The following is an 18,027-nucleotide window of genomic DNA, read 5'->3' as shown; positions in this document are numbered from 1 at the left end:
CTCAGGTGTCCTACGTCTTACCTGTACAACCCGGAAGACGAGCGAGCTCAGTATGACCACGACACTGATAAGACAATGACACTTCTCCGGATGGAGGCTATGGAAAGATTCCCGATAGGTAGGAACCCACTACCTCCCTCTCCAATGACGACGTCAATTGGTAACGTCTTGTAGCGGGCGAAGGGACGAATCATGACGTCATATCGTATGGCATTTAGTGACGGTACAGATGGAACTTCAGGAAGTAAAACGAGTTCTTGTAATACTTTCTCCTCCTTGACTTCCTTTTTTTCCCCGTTCTTTTCCTCTTCCTCTCTCTCTCTTTCTTTTTTCCCTCTCTTCCTCTCTCTCTCTCTCTTTCTCTCTTTCCCCCTCTCTTTTCTCTCTTGCTCTCTCTCAGGGTTCGCTGGTTCGCTGTGCACCCGACGCCGGTGGACGAGTCGTCCGACAACAGCAATACAATGGATTCCCCTCCCCATGTCAGAGACCCAAAGCACAAATGAACCCTTGGTTGGTGCAAGGGGGGAACCCACCCTCCCGAGACAAGTAATTCATTGATGATGATGATAACAGTGATGATGATGATGATGATAGTGATAGTGATGATGATGATAGTGATATTGATGATGATGATAGTGATATTGATGATGATGATAGTGATATTGATGATAGTGATAATGATGATAGTGATATTGATGATAGTGATAATGATGATAGTGATAATGATGATGGTGATGATGATGGTGATGATGATGATGATGATGATGGTGATGATGATGATGGTGGTGATGATGATGGTGGTGATGATGGTGATGATGATGATGGTGATGATGATGATGGTGATGATGATGATGGTGATGATGATGATGATGGTGATGATGATGGTGATGATGATGATGGTGATGATGATGATGGTGATGATGATGATGGTGATGATGATGATGGTGATGATGATGATGGTGATGATGATGATGGTGATGATGATGGTGATGATGATGATGGTGATGATGATGATGATGGTGATGATGATGATGGTGATGATGATGATGGTGATGATGATGATGGTGATGATGATGATGGTGATGATGATGGTGATGATAATGAAATATTAATAATAATAACAAAATGATAACAAAATAACAAAATGATAACATAACAAAATGATAACATAACAAAATGATAACATAACAAAATGATAACATAACAAAATGATAACAAAATAACAAAATGATAACAAAATAACAAAATAACAAAATGATAACAAAATAACAAAATGATAACAAAATAACAAAATAACAAAATAACAAAATGATAACAAAATAACAAAATGATAACAAAATAACAAAATGATAACAAAATGATAACAAAATAACAAAATGATAACAAAATAACAAAATGATAACAAAATAACAAAATGATAACAAAATAACAAAATGATAACAAAATAACAAAATGATAACAAAATAACAAAATGATAACAAAATAACAAAATGATAACAAAATAACAAAATGATAACAAAATAACAAAATGATAACAAAATAACAAAATGATAACAAAATAACAAAATGATAACAAAATAACAAAATGATAACAAAATAACAAAATGATAACAAAATAACAAAATGATAACAAAATAACAAAATGATAACAAAATAACAAAATGATAACAAAATAACAAAATGATAACAAAATAACAAAATGATAACAAAATAACAAAATGATAACAAAATAACAAAATGATAACAAAATAACAAAATGATAACAAAATAACAAAATGATAACAAAATAACAAAATGATAACAAAATAACAATAACAAAATGATAACTAAATAACAAAATGACAAAATAACAAAATGACAAAATAACAAAATGACAAAATGACAAAATAACAAAATGACAAAATAACAAAATGACAAAATGACAAGACAACAAAATGACAACAAAATGACAACAAAATGACAACAAAATGACAACAAAATGACAACAGTACATCTTCATATATTTGTTTGTTCTGCATAACGTTACACCCGGTTATGGGCATTTTCTAAAAGCGGAGGCAATATTTCATTTCGTATCGTTATCACAGTTTGTATGCAAAACCATAATAAGATATCTGTTTTCTTTATTTTATGTTTATTTTGCAGACAGACGAGGGAAAGAAACAAATGTCGTCGATAAAACTCGATAGATTTCTCAGCAGCTGTGCTGTGGAACGAACTGTTAAACATATTCAGAGGTGTGTGTGTGTGTGTGTGTGTGTGTGTGTGTGTGTGTGTGTGTGTGTGTGTGTGTGTGTGTGTGTGTGTGTGTGTGTAAGAATATGCCTTTTCCTTTTTGGCTACCTCCCTTGTAAGGGGGAAAAAGCCTTGATATATGTATGTATGTATGTGTGTGTGTGTGTGTGTTTCACCATGGTCTTGAATCACGTGTTGGACTCGTGATCGACAGCTATTTCCCTCCCGAAAAAGAGCTCAGAGCTCATGCATGACCGATATATGGGTAATGTTGTGACCTTAAACGCACACATAACACCATAAGAATAAAGGAGACTGCAAGAGACCATACGGCCTATACTAGGCAGCTCCGTGTTCATCACCACCTGTCATCCCCATCCATAAAGTTGTCTAATCGTTTCATAAAACAACTGATAGTTTCAGCGCTTACTACATGGTTACTAAGTTTATTCCATTCATCGACCACCCTATTAGTAAACCAATTCTTGCCTATTTCCTTCTTAGATCTAAATTTGTCCAATTTATACTCATTACTGCGAGTCCTGCCCTGTTGTTTTATTATGATGACCTTGTTTGCATCACCCTTGTTAAAGCCTTTGATCCACTTGAACACCTCTATTAGATCACCCCGCACTCTGCGTTTTGCCAGAGAGTTTAGGTGTCTAGGCCTCTCTTCGTAAGGCAAATTTCCGAGTCCATGTATCATTTTGGTCATTCTTCTCTGTACTGATTCTTGTGAATTGATGTCCATTATGTAGGACGGAGACCAAAACTATGCCGCATAGTCAAGGATGGGTCTAACTATCGCTAGATAGAGTTTAATAATTACCTCTGCACTTCTATTCGTTACCGCCTAGCAATGAAACCTAATGCTCTGTTAGCTTTATTTCCCAAGTCCCTCTCGCACTCAGATTTTTCTAAAAACGTCTTATCTAAGCTGTGTCTATTTTTGGGGTTGTGTAGCCCTACGTTTAACACGCTACACTTAGAGGTATTAAAGTTCATTTGCCATTTCACCGACCATATTAACAATTTATTAAGATCATCCTGCAGAATCTCTGCGTCGTCTCCTGACCTGATTAGGCGTCCTATTTTAGTGTCGTCCGCAAACTTGCTAACATCACTATTTATCCCGTCGTCTAAGTCGTTTATGTACAAGACTGAGTGCTGCGAAGAAGAGGAAGACCAAACACAAAATAGCTGATATGTTTGTTTAGAAAACAGAGGGCGCAGGGAAAAAAAAGTGGCTTTTGCAACCTCCCAAGAGGAAGGGTGGGTGCGGGTGGGAGGGGAAGGAGTTTTTTTACGTGAGAGCACAACAGGGGCATTGGGCAAAGGAACAAAAAGGAGATTAGAATCACACACACACACACACACACACACACACACACACACACACACACACACACACACACACACACACACACACACACACACACACACACACACACGCATGCGCACTCGAGGGTGCAGTGATAGCGATCGCGGCCACCACTTCGGCGGTCCGGGTTCGAATCTCGCCCAGGGCTGAAATAATTTCAGTATCGCTGCACTGCGAGTCGTTACTCCAATTCTCGTGAGCAGGGAGTTGGGTGTGTGTGTGCGTGTAAGGTCAAAGCATTACCTATAGATCGGTCATACGAGCTCTGAGCTCTCATCTGGGAGGTTAATAACTGTCGATCACGAGTCCAACACGTGATCCAAGACCATGGTGAATCACACGTACGCACACACACACATACACCGACACACGCGTGCGCGCACACACACACAGGCAAGTACCTGAGTAATCAAGAGATGGAAAATAGCGTAAAAAGAGGTGAAAGAAAAGAAGAAGAAGAAGGTGAGGCGCCTACTACGCCAGGAGGAGCTGACTAGCTGTGGCCGAAGCCGCCACCTCTGCGTCTGTGTGGTTGGACTCTTGGGTCAGGTAAGAATCACTGCCGGGAATCGAACCCACGACGAAGCAAATGCAAGACCGGCACGCATCAGCTTACGTCACACGCGCACACGTGTGGCGCGGTTGCTAGAGTCTCCGACTGTCACTACGGCGGTACCTGGTTCGAATCCTGACCAGGGCTGAAATAATTTCAGTATCACTGCGCTTCGAATCGTTACTCCAACTCTCGTGGGCGGGGAGTTGGGTGTGTGTGTGCGTGTAAGGTCACAGCATTACCCATAGATCGGTCATATGAGCTCTGAGCTTTCATCCGGGAGGGAAATAACTGTCGATCACGTGTCCAACAGGTGATCCAAAGACCATGGTGAATACATGGGTATCGTAGATTAAGAAGAGGAAAAGGAAAAGCGAAGAGAACGAAAGCAAAGAATAATAGGAAAGCCAAAGAACTTACTGGATCTGAAAGAAAGAAAGAAAGAGTGGTTATGCACAGACACTGGGGTCATGGAAAGACCTCCGCTGGAAAGCTCCCAGTAAACACAGTTAGACGCTGACTGGAAAGTGCATAAATGAAGTTTCTTGAGAGGTTCCCTGGAGTAGAAATTTTGGTTTTGCAAACTCTATGAGTTCACACACACACACACACACACACACACACACACACACACACACACACACACACACACACACACACACACACACACACACACACACACACACACACACACACACACACACACACACACACACACACACACACACACACACACACACACATATATATATATATATATATATATATATATATATATATATATATATATATATATATATATATATAACAGTAATCACAAAAAACACGTGAATAAAGATTTTTGCTTGTAATGAAAATCTCAACTTAAGCACTGGTCTTTTTAAACTAGATAATTTTGTTATTAACCAAATTGTAGGACAATGTCCCAAAGCTCCGCCTTAGCCATTTTGTGTGACCTTTTTTCACCTGTGTCAACTGTCACCCATTTTTATTTATTTATTCTTGTTATTATCATTTTCTATTATATATATGTATGCGTGTGCATGCGTGCACATATATATGTATGTATGTATATGTATAAATTTATTATTATTATTTCTATTTTTGTTTCTTTGTAAGACGATCCTTATGTATTTATGTTGAATCACATGTGTCAATTGTCACCATTCTTATTTCTTGTTATTATCATTTATATTTTGTTTCTTTGTAGGATATTTCTTATGTATTTATGTTGAATGTCCTTTTATCACCTTGTCAATTGTCATCCTTACGTATTTATGCTGAGTGACATTTTATCACCTGTTTCAATTTTCACCCATTTTATTTATTGTTTTTATTTATATTTTTGTTTCTTTGTAAGATAATCCTTACGTATTTACGTTGAGTGACCTCTCCTGTTTTCTATACTATTGTATTTAAGTTATACTTTGTTGTGACACTATGTACTTTGAAAATGTCTTAATAGACGAAAACGTTCAGTATTCCGATCTTTAATTTCCTCGTGGTTACAAGCAAAAAAAGAAAAAGAAAGAAAAAAAAAAAAAAAAAATATATATATATATATATATATATATATTAACCACAATGCCCTTTAATTCTAAGCCATCAACACCGGGAGACCGAATGGAGGGCGCATGCAGAAATTGAAATGCGGTACTGCCGAGGACTCGAACTCAGCAATCACATGACAAGTGCCGTAGTAACTTATCAACTACGCTATCAAGAAGATGAAGAAAAAGAGGAATAACAAAAAGGAGATAAAGAAGAGAAATAAAAGAAGAAAAAGAAATAGAGAAGTAGAAAAAGAAGAGGAAGAAGATGAGAAGAAAATAAGAAGAGGAACAAGAGGAAGAATAAAAAGGAGAAGAATTAGAAGAAAAAGAGAAAAGAAAGAAATAGAGAAGAAAAAGAAAAAGAGGAAAGAAATAGAAAAGGAAGAAGGAAAAGAAGAAGAAATAGAAAAAGAATACAAGAATAAGAAGAAAAGGAAGAAATAGAAAGGGAAGAGGAAAAAAAGAAAATGATGAAGAAGAAAAAGAAGAAGAAGAAGGAGTAGAAGACAAAGAAGAAGAAAAGAAAGAGCACGATATGACTCAATGAGCCGTATTCATAAAAATGAAGGATATCCTTGCAAGTATAAGGTAGAAGTATAAGGTAATGCTCTCAAGCAAAAGGTAGAAGTATAAGCATATCCTTCTTTCCATATTCATAATGATTACCTTATACTTGGGAGGATATCCTCCAAGCAGAAGTCAAAGAATGGCTCGTGTTTCGGGAGCGCCGGGTTACATAGTTACATGTTTGAACGTGTCGTAACTCGTAAGATTTCTGATGTGATGTCCCTGTTTCCCGTACACGAGTTTACTATTGCGTTGGTGGTTGCTGAGTGGAGGTGTGTGGTGACTGCTCTCCTACATTATTTCAGGTAACATTATAAGCATGGCAAAATTACTAAATACAATAAAAATAAAAATTATCCATTCATTCGCATGAGCAATTATGCTATCAACTACTCCATTCATAGTCCGTGATACCGTAGCTTCATTCTATGGACAGATGACAAGGCGCCTCTCCGAGTTTCTTCATTGGTGCCTAAAAATTTGTCCGCAAGCCACTGTACATTTTGTTCTTCAAAACGGAATAACATCTTAAAATCACGATCAGGTGTAGGTAAACGGGGCATGTAATGTTTAACATGCCTCACATCCACAAACTCTGCCATCGTGCTGAGAGTTGGACAAAACAACCTTTCACTTCTAACTGTAGTCTGCTACTGACCAGACTCAGCCTTCTTGAAGCATTTGAAGCTCTTTATTTGAAGTAAAGGGTCTTGTTTATGTATAACCATTTACTTTTATGCGATTATAAGGTTATGCTTGTGCTCGACAAGTAAAAGGTTTTGCTTGAATTTTTTATGAATACAAGTAGAAGGATTTCCTTTATATTTTGCAAGTATAAGCATATCCTTTTCTTTATGAATACGGCCTAATGACTACAAAAGTAGTTCCGCCTCTGGAATTTTGCATGGAGAGTGACATAGACACCGACTTATAGCCTCTTTGGTCCCTGGAATTCCCTCAAAAACCGAAAATAATAATAATAAAATCCAGCGAATCCTCCTCCTGCTGATGGACAGACCCAAGAGAAGAAGTTGACGACAATGGAGAGTCGGTGGAGGAGGAGGAGGAGACACGATTTAGTCATCTGCTGCTTGTGGTGGTGGTGATTGAGGTGGTGATCGAGGTGGTGGTGGAGATTGCGGTGGTAAAAGTGGGGGTGGTGGTAGAGGTAGTAATGGTAGAGATGGCGGAAGAAATAGTGATGGTGGTAGAAGTTGTGATGGTGGTAGAAGTTGTGATGGTGGTGGTGGAAGTTGTGGTAGAAGTAGTGGTGGTAGAAATGGTGGAAGCTGTGGTGGTGGTAGATGTGGTGGGGGTAGAGGTTACGATGGTTGATGTAGTGGCGGTGGTAAAATTGGTGTTGGTGGTAGAGGTAGTGGTGGTGGTGGTGGTCGTGGCGGTGTCTGTTTGTCACTGGAAAATGCCAATAAGATTGATTGATTGATTAGCTATTTAGTGTCTTAAGACCGCGCACGAGCTAGATCACTCCTTACTCATGAAGGCTAAAGGAGTAGAGTGTAATATATATATATATATATATATATATATATATATATATATATATATATATATATATATATATATATATATATATATATATATAAATGCATACTCGTATATATAAATTAAAATCCATGCATTACAACGTCATTAGTAGACAAATAGTACCAGCATTGATAAAACTATCCAATCCACTATTCATTCGTGGATTTGTTCATATATGTGTATATGTACTCGTATGTATGTATGTATGTATGCATGTATGTATGTATATATGTATGGAGGCATGTATGTGTGAATTTACCTATGTACGAAGAAAGGAGGAGAAGAGGTGGAGGAAGATGGAGAAAATGAAGAAGACAAAAAAAAGGAAGACAGAAAAAAGAATAGTAGTAGTAGAAGTAGAAAAGTAGAATAATAATGAGAAGAAAAGGAAGAATATGATAAAAATGAGAAGAAAAAGATTATGAAAACGAGAAGACAAAAATAAATAGAAGAGGATGAAAACAAGACAAAAAAAAATGAACAAGTCTACCACACACTTGTTTATAAATGTAATTTTACCTTTAATTTTCTCTTAGTTTTTTTTTTTCGTTATTCATTATCACTATCATCTTATTTTGAGATGTACAGTACGGAAGTAGGTAGGTCCCGTTTATCGGACAGCGTGAAGCGAAAGCGGTCGATGCTCAAGACTGTACAGTAGACCGAATCTATACGGATTACAAAACGGAAATCTGAATCCAGTCGACGCGGCCGCCGACATCGCTACTAACACCACCACCACTAAACACCACTAAAACCCGTGTCATTACTACTCCCGCTACCACTATAACCACTAACACTATCATCATTACTACACCCACTATCACTATCACCAGTGCCATCACTACTTCCACCACTAACATCACCATAACCACTAACACTATCATCACTACACCCACTAACACCACCACCAACACCACTACTATCACCAGTGTCATCACTATCCCAATACCACCATCACCATAACCACTAACACCATCAATGTCATCACCATAACCACAACCAACACCACCTTCCTCTTCACTGCCATGACTACCACCACCACCACCACAAGTAACGCTGTAACTACCACTACCACCACCACCACTACCACAATCACCAATGCCATCACCACCACCAAGAATATCATCACAACACCCACAACCACCACCACTAGCAACCATCATCCACCAATGCAATCACCACCACCACCACCACCTCTAACACCAAGAACATCATCATCACACCCACAGCCTCCATCACCACCAGTACCACTAGCAACCATCAGCAACGCAATCACCACCACCACACCAAAATCTTGGACATGAACAGCAGCAGGTGGCCGCCCCTTTATCCTGTCATCCCCCCCACGAGGAGGTCAAAGGAAACAATGGTGATGCCGCCTAGCTAGGGGCTCGCCACGGAGTGACCCTCGTGCCGCCCAGCAGCGGAAGGAAGCAATTCCCCCCTTTCAGCGCCTCTAAGTGGAACAGCTACAACAATCATGTCGCCCATTGAGTTGAACAAGGGAGCTATTGCATGGGTGAGTGAGGAGAGGGAGAAGGAAGGTGTGTAGATTTAGTGATGATGGAATAGGGAAGGAATGGTAGGTGAAAGAGAGAAAGAGGTAGAGATAGGGAGAAGGAAAGAGACAGACAGAGACAGATGGAGAAACAAGAGGGGGAGAGGAGAAGAGAGAGAGAGAGAGAGAGGGGGGGAGCAGAGATAGAGGAAGACGGAGAGAGAAGAGAGAAAGGCGAGACAGAGAGAGGGAGAGACAGAGACAGATAGAGGAAGAGAGAGACGGAGAAGAAAGAAAGAAGAGCGAAGCACAGAGAAGAGAGAAAATGGTTTAAAACAAGTATGGATGAGTTTAATAGATGTAGTTTGTCCGTATTCTGAAGATTTCATTAAAAGACGATTTACATTATGACAAGCATTAATTTAGTATACAAATGAACAATTATATACGAATACTTACACGTTTTTGTCTATAAAATGTCGATTACACTAGACATGCAATCAGTACCTCCATACGAATGACAAGATAAGAAAAATTATCCTCATTTACATCATAAAAGATTGCTGATTCATTAAACTTAAATTGTACATCGTCTTAATTAAACAATACATTCCTAAGGTTTCTGGTGACGTCTTTTCTGTTACTTTACAGCCAATGGCGGCCACGATTTTTTTTGTTCAGCATTGTAGCGGTTAAGATGGGACTAGTCGTTCACGTTTCAATCACACCAGTTTTATAAAAAGTGTTTTAAGTCTGAACAAATCGCGGCTGGCAAGAGGGCATGAGGCACCTTAACTTGCACTCTTTGCAAAGACGTAGGGTGCTGGGTGACCTAATAGAGGTATTCAAATGGGTCAATGGCTTTAACAGGGGTGATGGAGGCAAGGTCATCATATTAAGACATGGTAAGACTCGTGGTAATGGGTTTGAATTAGACAAATTTAGATTTAAGAAGGAAATTGGCAAGAACGGGTTTACCAATAGAGTGGTTAACGAATGGAATGGACTTAGTAACCTTGATGTAGTAGTGAGCGCTGAAACTATTCGCTTGTTTTAAGAGAAAGTTAGATAAATAACTTTATGGATGGGGGAATGATAGGTAGCAAGGGTCATGGAACTGCCTATTGATCTCTCGCAGTCTCCTTCATTTTTATGTTCTCATATTCTTAAATTTAATTTAGGGCCCCGAGGTAAGCTGCCGCCGCAACAATTTTATTTCTTATTTTCTTGAAGATCAAGACATCTCATTTGTATAGTGTCCAGTTTCGGGCTCTGAAATTTCGTTTTCAGAACACGACTGCAAATGTAACTTCGGTACTAAAACTGTGTGGATTTTGAATCGCCATTACACTTGATACTCTTCCAGCTACTCTTTGGTCCAATGCAGAAGTATCAAGAGCATCACTGAAACTTTGTTGGTTATGTTTCTCTGGTAATAATAAAAAAAGAAGAAGACAGATATGAGAGGCAGATTAATTTTCTTACGCGAGAAAATAGTATCAAGAAAGTATATAGCATATTAAAAAAATTATCTTTGTAACATGTGAAATTATCTTTTGAGATAAAAATGTAGTTAGAAATTAAAGATACATTTTGATACAGTCGTGGAACTACATGACCGAATCACGTGGTTATAAAGCAAACCCAAACATGATTTCAGGAGTTGTACATTTTCAAGAGTCTTTAGGACATAAATCATAAACGGATAGCTCAACTTCATGATCTTAAATTAAGAGAAACAGTGAAAACGGTGATCTCGACACAGCAAGCATAGATTGTTGGAATTGTATATACAAGCAACACCAGAGTACTTGTGTCAAGATAAGCTACCCCACACATTAGCTTGTAAAGAGTAGCAACACTAGAAACGAGTTTGCAAATATAAATCTACCCAACAGTGACGACAGTTTAATTAAAGTTGGTTAGGTTAAGATCACCCACTTGTATTATGCATCTTTACAAAGTCCGATGATTGTACATTTCTAATTCAAAGAAAACCATCGATTATTGTCGACATAACCACCCACACATCAGCGACTTGACGTCACAAGCATCACCATCCAGTGCCTAACGATGACAATTCATCATAATTACTAAATAAAATCAAAATACCGAAGTATTTGATTTCTTTACATAATATCTCTTGTGGATTACAATTCACAAATTATTCTGATGATTAATATTCGTCTAGTATTATTAAAAATATATCGTACATAATATATATTGAATTTCCCATGAGGCATGTCTAATTTCAAAAGTTATTGAAAATTCTAAAAGACCTCTGCCCCTTTGCGATGATTTATGACAAGAAATATTTAAAATTCATTCGTAACGCAATGATTTTAAGCATAAGATATATCAATTCTAACTAACAAGAACGAATATATTCACTATCGAGCAATAAGATAGACATCAAAGTGAAAAAGAAATTTAGAAAGCTCAAAGTAAAAAGCTTTACCTAACCTCACCAAACCTAACTTTAATCAAATGATCGTCACTGTTGGGGATTTATATTTCCAAAGCTCATTTCATTGGATCCCTTATTAGGAAGGGGGCTAAAAACACCCCCAGCGTGAATCAACTGTTGACTAACGATCCTGGGAAGTGTAGTAATTCTTCCTCCAACTCTGTTTTCATTTCTACAGTATTCAAGGCCTTCAATCAAAGTTCCTCTCTTTGGAACATCACCTTTTCCTCTCCAAAGCCTATTTTTCCCTTTTTATCAATACCCAGGTGTTTGGAAATACAGACAGCAATCTGTATTTTGTCTCCTCTCACTTTCTCTATTGTAATTACGTATCCAAAGCCATTGCGCATAAGCGTGCAACGATCTTGTCATATCCTGTTGTCCTGATCTTGAATCTTCTATTTATTTTTATCATCTGGCTTAAAGTAAGTCTTTTATTTCCACTAGACTCCTATGTGCTATATATATCTTGGTTAGCTTCAAAGACACTCCGGAAATCATTGATTGCTTAACTTTCTCGGTGGAACAAATTCTATTCCTTTCTCCTTCCTTCTGAATTCCTGTATCAAAAGATTTCCATTTTCACCATTGGTTTGGCCATTCTTTCTATTTCACAGAGTAAGCTAGTGAAATCCCCTTCAACTTTCCAATTTCAAATGGAGTAACAATAGCAATTAGCATGCTAGCCTCGTGTGTCGCCCCTTAGGTCACCCAGTTTCCGCCACTTATTCCGCCATCTTTCAAATAAAGGCGAATATACTCATACCTTTAAATACGTCAAACTGCCTTATAAAAAAAAAAAAAAAAAAAAATACACAAATAAATAATCTGCCCTCAATAGGAAGTTAGATAAATTATGTCGCAACTCTTGAAATTCCCTCTGATGGTCAGTGTGGCTTCTCTGAAGAAGGTTCTGACTTCTTCTTCGAGCTGGGAACCATTCTTCTATAAGGATCACTACAGAACTCCTGACTTCTGACCTTTTTTATCTGACTGAAGCGGAGACAAACCACAGCAGTGTTGTTCAACGGCATCCAGTTTCAATTTCTCCATCTTTCCTCCCAAGACAATCTTCCATAGAGCTATCTTATTTTCTTTAATGGCACACATTTTTTTTCTGAAACCCTCAACATTCTTGACAAGGCCTAGATTAAAAAAAAAAAAAAAAAAAAAAAAAATCTTGGATTTGCTTTTTGTTTGCTGTCGTCTTTGCTCTCTAGTCCCCTCCCCATTTTTTGCATCATCTATTTACTTACTTATGTATAATTATAGATTATTTTATTAATTCATTAATTTCATACATACTTATTAATTGATTTATTAATTAATAAAATTATCTATTTACTTATTTCTTAATTAAATGATCTATTTACTTATTTCTTAATTATATTATCTATTTAGTTATTTACTTGTCTGTGTATTTATTTAATAGTATATTTGTTGATTTATTCACATATTTTTCTTTATATTTACTGATTAGTTTATTATTTTTTTTTAATTTGTTAATTTAATTACCAATATTCATTTATTTATCTATTTACTGATTTTATTATTATTCAATAATTTTTTCTATTATTTTTTTTTCTATATATATTTATTAATTATATATTTATTTACTTATCAATTTACTTCCGTTTATTAATTTGTTTAATCTATTTTTACTTATTCATTTATTCATATATTTATATCTTTTTTTAATTCTCAACAGCTCATACTGTCTTGAATCCTGTCTTGTAATTAAAGAGTAATTTTTCATCATAGTTACGATTTCTTTTGAAGACTGTGTTCTATAATATCATTGCATAGCTCAGATTATCCCTTACTTGCCTTATTATTATTTTGATTTAGAGCTCATCATATCTAAGCACGTGGTCAAGGTTAGCATTGCAAGTAAAACCTCATCTTGTTGAATATTTCGCAGTGTGTGTGTACGTGCGTGTGTGTGTGTGTGTGTGTGTGTGTGTGTGTGTGTGTGTGTGTGATTCACCATGTTCTTGGATCACGAGTTGGACTCGTGATCGACAGCTATTACCCTCCCGGATGAGAGCTCAGAGCTCATATATATATGACAGATCTATGGGTAATGCTGTGTCCTTACACTCACACACACGCCCAATTCCCCGCCCAAGAGAGTTGGAGTAACAATTCGCAGCGCAGCGATACTGAAATTATTTCATCCCTGGGCGGGATTGGAACCCGGACCGCCGTAGTGACAGCCGGGAACTCTACCAACTGTGCCACGAGTGTGTGTGTGTGTGTGTGTGTGTGTGTGTGTGTGTGTGTGTGTGTGTGTGTGTGTGTGTGTGTGTGTGTGTGTGTGTGTGTGTGTGTGTGTGTGTAGAGAGAGAGATTTTTCGTAAATTGATACCAGTTGAATATCTTTAGATAATGTGTTGTATAGACTCCACGGACAACGAAATTTGCTTAGTATTTGAAAGTCCGGTTTCATTACAAATGTAATAATATCAACAAGAGACATATAAAAGATAGCAATAATCATTCCACTGAAAGAAAAGAATACAGGCCCAAATCCTTTGTCGGAAAAGTTTGAAATCTGCAAACAATTTGCAATCTTTGTAAAATACTTGTAGTTTGTAAACTCCTAACAAGCAAAGTTTACTGTCCAAGCCTTATTTCATTTTTCATTATGCATTTTACTAAGGATGCTGCTGCAGTAGCTTTTTGCATTTTACATGATAATGTAGTCAATAGAAAAGCAAGATAAAGTTCGTGGCTAATTTCCTTGAAAGCATTCACATTTTTCTATTTAGCTTTACCCTCCTCTTGAACACAAACATCCCAAAGAACTGGAAGAGAGTAACGTATTCTATCAAGGAACGTCTTTCGCACAGAAAATGTCTTATCAAAATATTCCAAATATCTTTAAACTTCCTGACCATGTTATATTGATATTACAGACCCGAAAATGATGGGAAAAGGCATAACTTGATATAAAAAGTATTGGAGAGGACATGGATGTCAGCAATAAATGCACTGTGTGTCAGGAAAAGTACAATGTGAGGACAAAGTCTTTATTGATACGAGTTGCTCGTTCGAGCTTTATGTGAGCATGTGTGTGTGTGTGTGTGTCAGTGTGCGTATGTGTGTATGTATGTGTGTGTGCGTGTGAGTGTGTGTGTGTGAGAGAGTGTGTGTGTGTGTATGAATGTGTGTATGTAATTATGTATGTGTGCGTGTGTGTGTGCGTGTGAGTGTGTGTGTATGTGTGTGTGTGAGAGTGTGTGAGAGTGTGTGTGTGTGTGTGTGTGTGTGTGTGTGTGTGTGTGTGTGTGTGTGTGTGCGCGTTTGTGTGTGTGACAAAGCTCTATCGATGGAAATTTTGCACCAATAAAATCCTCGTCCTAACATGATGCTTCCCTTGATGTACTCTCTCTCTTGCAATAAGCACATTAGCTCTCTTTATTTCCCTTTCGACGCACACATTTTTATCTTTATTTATTATTTCTTTTTTAAAAAATATATGAAAAACCAGTTCTATTCATTTGCTAACTATTTGCAAATGATTTGCAAACAGCTACTTTTGTGGACGAGCGAAGACTTTTGAAAGGCTTCAATGAAGATTGTCAAGATCATGAGGAATATAATGATAATGGTGATGGTGATGGATTGTGAAAGTAGAATATGAATAGAAATTTCGACAAATGAAAATGACCATGCAGGAAAACAAAAGTAATAAATATATGCGTTGATCCTAATAATCCTAATTATGCTAATTTATTTAGTACATGAGATAGTTGTGGTAACTGTTTTCGGGATATAAACTTCATGTCTATGTAACCATTTTTCTATTACTCTCATTTTCCTTCCTTTTTCCCTTTGTTGGCATTCTTTCCAGCCCCGTTAAGCTGCCCTTGTTGTTAAAACAATCTCTCACGATCACAGAGGCTGTTGCATGTTACCATACCAGCTTCCAATAAAAACATGAATGAAACATAGCTAGGCCACGGCAATATTGCAAACGTTCATATTTCCTGGATTCTGCAACTGCTTCCGTGTCTTGCAATTACATTTTGTTTTTATCCATATTTAATGAAACGTCCATTGGGCCACATAACGTCATTCATGTTGGGGTAATACACCCCGCGGGGAATATGTAACGACGTTAAAGCCATATGGCAATGTGTATCCGAATACAAATGAAAGTGTAATTCAAGCTGAGCATTTGCAGTGTTAGCAGGCCATCATATTACAACACGGTAAGAAAAAATATAAAAGTCGAATGGGATATTCTATTCAAATGTGAGCAAACTTGGAAATAAAAAGATGAAAATATGTGTACCTATAACCTTCGGTCTATCATGTTATGACCTCGTCTATAGAAAACACATAATAATGCGGATTTGAATGATAATGAAAGTGGAAACTTAGCTGAGATTACACAGGATTTTTACTTCTTCAAAATCTCCAAAAATACTCTATCCACCCCCTCACCATTATTCTATCCGAGAGTCAATCCTTCAACTCTTCCTCGTTCTTTCAACTTCCTCAACTGATCCCTTCAGACCTGTTTGTGAGTGATTCTTTCTCATGAAATTGGTGATCGTGAATGAAATATAATCCCCATTCCTGCCCAAATCACCACCGTGAGTTCAACATTAACTTCAAATTATGCAAAGACTTCATGAGATCGTATGTCACAAACTGAGATGACCAGATCATCAGACTGACGAAGATTACTTGAAAAAGATCGAAGAGTTGTTCGGGCGCACCAAAAATGACCACTCGCGCCAACCGCATCTTCCGGGGTTTCAGCAAAGCCCTTCGGGCGATTTCGATGCAGTGTCTTGAGGCTTTGCAAAGTCTGAACTGTTTTGGAGCCAAAGCCTCGAGAGACACTAACGAAGACCAGGAGGTGTTATTGGATTTTGAAGCGCCTGTTTCCATCGACAGCCCAAAAGAGACCAAGATAAACTACGAGAGAAACCTGGAATCCGAAGAAAGGCAGAACCTTCCCGAGAAAGTGGAGACTCTGCAAGAAGAAAAGCAGAACTTTCTCGAGGAAGTGAAGCCCATGCAAGAAGAAGAAAAGGATTCAGACAGTCACGAAGACAGGTTAGAAAGCTCTTCAGACAATACTCACGAACTTGCACTACCAGAAGATATTATTTCTTTTGAAGAATGCAAAGAAAATGATGTCTGTAGCTTATCTTTGTTGGTTAATGATAATGATAACAAACAGGAAGATGCAATGGTGGATGAGCATAATTCCAATGTTTCCAGAGATTGCATTACCGAAATTCCTGAAGCTTGCAAGGGTCAAGAAAAATACCCAAAAATCGAAAATTTCAATGCGGCTATGGTTTCTTCACCTCAGACTTGCAAGGGTCAAGAAAAATACCCAAAAATCGAAGATGTTAATGTGGCTACGCTTTCTTCACCTCAGACTTGTCAACCAGAGGTAGAAAAGAAAAGTCTCACTCATAAACAAAGACGAACTGAAAAATACAAAGCACATTTGGCAGAAGTCATGGAAGAAGAAAAGTTCAGGAGTGAGCCTCTGACCAAGTCTGCCCTCCGAAAAAAGGCAAAAAGAGAAATGGCTGCATCCCGCCCAAGAAGGACTCAAGAAGAGAGAAACCTACGCGGAGAGCCAACCCAAAAAGCTGACCAGAGAAAGGGCAACCAAGGAAAACCTAGAACCCAAAATGATTACCAACAAAAACATTACCAAAGCCACAGGTGTAATGGGTGCCACAGAGGCTATAATGCCTGGCAAAGACAGGTACCAAGAGAGATACAAAGAGAATACGGAATGCCTTCAGCGATAAGAAATAATATTAGACTAAATACATATTACTACGCTTATCCATACTTCTACTAACACACTAACGAAGAAAGCTACAATAACCGACACTATTTTCATCGGCATCAGACTCCAGGTGCCAGAAATGTTCAATATCAGAATTAAAAAAGCTAAATTTTAAGAATAGAAATTTATACAAGTAAATAAAGATAAAATAAGTTATTAATAAAAACAAATAAAAAATCTTCCCTCAGCTGAATAAAATTATTTGCCTTTATCAGATATGAATAAAAAAGAAAGAAAAAGAAATTCAATGGGTCAAGGAAGCACATAGATGTCCCATACGCCCCAGATGCACTTTTCCCATTCCTTCTTGTTGCCGTCAGGACCTCTTACCTTCGTTAAACATACTTTATAACACAGTATTTTTTTTTTTTTTCTCCAAAATCTCAGTTATATAA

The sequence above is a fragment of the Oratosquilla oratoria genome, unplaced genomic scaffold, assembly GCF_046742065.1.
Source record: "Oratosquilla oratoria isolate Oo_2021 unplaced genomic scaffold, ASM4674206v1 SCAFFOLD83, whole genome shotgun sequence".
Classification (NCBI taxonomy): Eukaryota; Metazoa; Arthropoda; class Malacostraca; order Stomatopoda; family Squillidae; genus Oratosquilla; species Oratosquilla oratoria.
Note: the sequence above shows the minus strand (reverse complement) of the source record.